This window comes from Podarcis cretensis (assembly GCF_951804945.1).
Source record: "Podarcis cretensis genome assembly, chromosome: 2".
Lineage (NCBI taxonomy): Eukaryota > Metazoa > Chordata > Lepidosauria > Squamata > Lacertidae > Podarcis > Podarcis cretensis.
The window spans coordinates 91,280,864-91,284,975 of record NC_137171.1 but is presented as its reverse complement, the minus strand read 5'-3'; positions in this window follow the sequence as shown (position 1 = coordinate 91,284,975).

Sequence of the window (4,112 nt, the reverse complement as noted above, 5' to 3'; positions counted from 1 at the left end):
CTGCTCAGTTGCTACATAACGCTGAAGAAGCAGCGGCGGGAGGGGGGGCTGGATTGTACTTTCTTTAAGCAGGATGTTGATTGTGTAATGGCAGTTCCTCTTTTTTGCTGGCATAGAAAACACTGGAAGATTCAGGACCAAGTTAACTGGCCTTGCAGTTAATTCCATGTTGTTGCTGGCTCTGAAAAAAACCAATTGTACACATAGAAATCCAGTGACATCATTATTGACCAAATACTTTTAGGAAGAACACACATACTGAATCTTGAGAGCAAAAGGGGCTCTTTTAGTTTCGCAATGCATATTTATTTCTTAAAATCCTAGTTGTTTTAAATGTTAAATGTCAGCCAAGCATCAGTCATGCCTCATGAAGTATTTTATTCAAAGCTGTGCTAGAATATGGGTTGGGTTGTCATTTCACATGTACTTCTGAAAGCACATCCTTTGAGTTGGATTCTGAGGAGCTTCTTCCAGCCATGGGAGATGGCTGCCAGTCCAGAAGTAATTGTTGTGGTCCCAAACACACAGGTGTTGAATTCCAGAGCAGCAAAATAGGATCAGAGGGTCCAGATGCAGGTGAGTAGCTAAAACAGTAAAAGGGACGCCCCTCTGGATCCACCCCACTGAAAGCAAAATGCACGGACAGGTCGTGTCCACATTCCTGTGTACATTCCAGTGCACACAGATTAATTTTGTGACTGTTCAAAACCTCGGAGACACAAGAGCTGTTGTCACACAAGAGCTGTTGTCAGGCCCTAGTTAGCCAGGTTTTGAGGATGGCGGTAACGGGCTGGCAGTCCACATGAGCCAGAACCTATAGTGAACAAATATCAGAGGACCAGAAGCAAGTGCTTGGCACAGACAGGGGTCAAGGTTCACAGAAGCAAGCAGGGATTTGGGCAGTGTTTCCACACCAGAAACTGGTCAGACTGAGCAACAAGTTAGGTGTAGCTTTACTGGGCCTAGAAGACAGGGAATGATTCTGGGAGTCAGCTGACCCAGGCAGAGTGATGCTGTGACCTTGGTGGTACCATCAAAGCAAAGAGTTTAATGGTTCAAAATCTAATGGTTCAGAATCCAAGGGAAGCTTTATGTTTGACCAACTAAATGCATTTCATAAAGCTGCAGTGTTACAAATTAACTATTCAAAATCAACAATCCTGTTCTCTAATAGAGACATAGCAGGAAAAACCAACAACAAAGAGTTTAGTTTGCCAGACTTGCAAACAGGGATATCTCTGGGCACATAAAAGACTTGAGTTACAAGCCCATGACACACAACTGCCTAAAAATTGCGTCTGCTGATTTATGTGTATGGATGCAGATTTAGGCTGACTTAGGTGGGAGGAACAAAATCCGGGCTCTCACTATCAGGGATTTCTCTGAACAATGGCTTTCCTAAACCCATCCACTGTATGTGGATTGGGTCCTCTGCAAATAAAGAAGGAAGATACTGTAGCTAGGTTCTCATGGCACTGTGATTTGTGGTGTGCCCAGCTGCCATGCAGGCAAAAAATAAAATAAAATGTGAGGGTGGGAAAGAGTGGGAGATCCAAGACCACCTGCAAAAGCCGTGCAGCGTCTTGACCCCTCCCCCAGGGTGCTCTCCTTGCTTGCAACGGAAGCAGAGCTTTTGTGTTTCAGATAGGAAGTCACTGGGTCTATCTGCCAGGAGCCATGGGCTGCTCAGTGCCCTATAACCATCCACCTATGTGCATATTTATGCTTATGCAAATGTGTTTATATACAACAGCGAGGGGTGTGGGAGATTTTGTGTCTAGCTCGTGGTATGGCAGCCCCCATTGCCAACAGCTTTTACCCAGTTCAACCAAACTTCAGAAACACAAACAAACAACCCCCTTTCACCCTAGAATTCAAAAGGACAGCTTTTGAGTTCTTTGGGAACAGTGGAAAAGTTACTACAGTATTATTGTTAAAGAAAGAGAAACATTTTTATATTTTAACCACAGGGTGGCACTGTAGAACTGAAAAGCAGTAAGACAAAAGCTGTATAAGAACAAGGATGGCATTGAACGGGAGCCCAACTCTTATCTGCCCAGTTTTCGGATATTTAAGATCATCTGGCAGCCTTTTAAGCATTACAAAATGTTTAAGTGCAGTATGGTCCCTCATAGCTTTCAATATCAGATGGCCAACAGCTGAATCAGTGACACCTTCCCACCTTTCCTGGGATACCAGGGTTTTAGTGTGGAGGATGCTAAGGGTGCAATCCTATATATGTCCAGTTAGATAAAAGTCCTGCTCAGTTCAGTGAAGCTCACTCCCAGAGAAGTGTGTATAAGACTGTAGTCTCTCTTGCCAGTCTCTCTTGTAGTCTCTTACTGCTGGCATCTCATGCAGAACACCAACAGCCTGTACCAGTCTAGTACAGTGGTACGGTACCTCGGGTTAAGAACTTAATTCGTTTTGGAGGTCCATTCTTAACCTGAAACTGTTCTTAACCTGAGGTACCACTTTAGCTAATGGGGCCTCCTGCTGCCTCTGCGCTGCTGCTGCACAATTTCTGTTCTCATCCTGAACAAAGTTCTTAACCCGAGGTAATATTTCTGGGTTAGCGGAGTCTGTAACCTGAAGCGACTGTAACCTGGAGCGTCTGTAACCCGAGGTACCACTGTATATGCATTTTCTGTCCCCCCCCCCCTTTTCTATGTTGTGAACCACCCTGTGATCTTCGGCTGAAGGGCTACACATTTAATAGTAAAAATAATATTAATGGCAGACTCACTGAGCAGCAATCTAGCTGACCTATTGACTGACCAAGTGAGAAGTGGAGCAGATGACTGAACAGCCACCTGAGCAGGTGACCTAGTGGACAACCAAGTCCTGGAATGGGTGACTGAGTAGCAGCAATCCACTCTTGAGGTTAACAAGGCACTGACTAGTGGTCAAGCTATTTGTTTTTATTATTATGCAGTTTTACAATATATATTTGAATTTGAACAATAATCATAATCATAAACATATAGGATTCCCTGAATCCTTCGACTTCCCTCCATGAGTTCCATTGTCAACCTTTTTCTACTGCATCATATAATTTCATTTTTACCTTAGTTTTTGTTACAAGTGTTGTTATAATCCTGCCAAAGTTTTTAGTCATTTACAGTGTTCTCTTAGGTAACTTATAAATTTTCCCCATTCCTTATTAAAGTTTCTATCTTCTTGGTTCCTAATTTTCTGCTCATTTTCGCCATTTTGGTGTAGTTCATTGTCTTTTTCAACCATTCGTCTCTGGTCGGGACTCTGGGCCGGTAATATCCGCGCTGCTGTCATCGCTTACATGAATAGTATGCTCTTTGGTAGTGGTCAAGTTATTCTGACCCAGATATGGCCATACCTGGCCAACAGACAAAGCTAGTCACAGGGGTCACTAATGACAAATATGAATCCAGGTGTAACCTCCAGCTCTTGACCTACCCCTTGAGAAGGAGTGCAGCCCCTCCATCGTGCCCTCTGTCTCCAATGTGTATTATTGTGCTCATGTATCTGGAGTCAAAACTGCACCACCCACAGTAAAGGCATAGGCAGACTTGGGGTATCCCTAAGGTAGCACTAGGTTTGCAGAAAAACCCTGTAGGAATAAATCCTATCAAGGAGGGGGGAAACCAAAACACCCCATAAGAACTCAATGACACGGAACGTTTAGGGGTGAAAGAGGGAGAGCAGAAGGGAGGGAGGGAAGGAGAGAGTGAGAGAGACTACAGAGATCTATATAAAGAGTAGAATGAATCGTTTATCTGGTGATTTTTCTGGTTCACATTGAAAAACGATTTCAAAATGCTCTCAGGATGACAAAGAGATCGCTCCCCACAGATAGCAACAGAGAAATCAAAGCATGAGTATTCAATGAAACAGTTGCACTAGATCAGGAGTCAGCAAACTTTTTAAGCAGGGGGCCGCTCCATTGTCCCTCAGACCTAGTGGGGGGCCGGGCTATTGGGGGGGGGGGGAATGATGCAAGAGCATCGCGAGCCCCGGTGGCTGCTTACCTGTTTCTTGCGAGTGGCAGGGGCTGGCAGTGGTGGCTGTGGAGGGACAATGAGTGGTGTGCGAAAGGGCTCCGCAGAGGGGCTGCTTAAAATGGCAAGCCACTC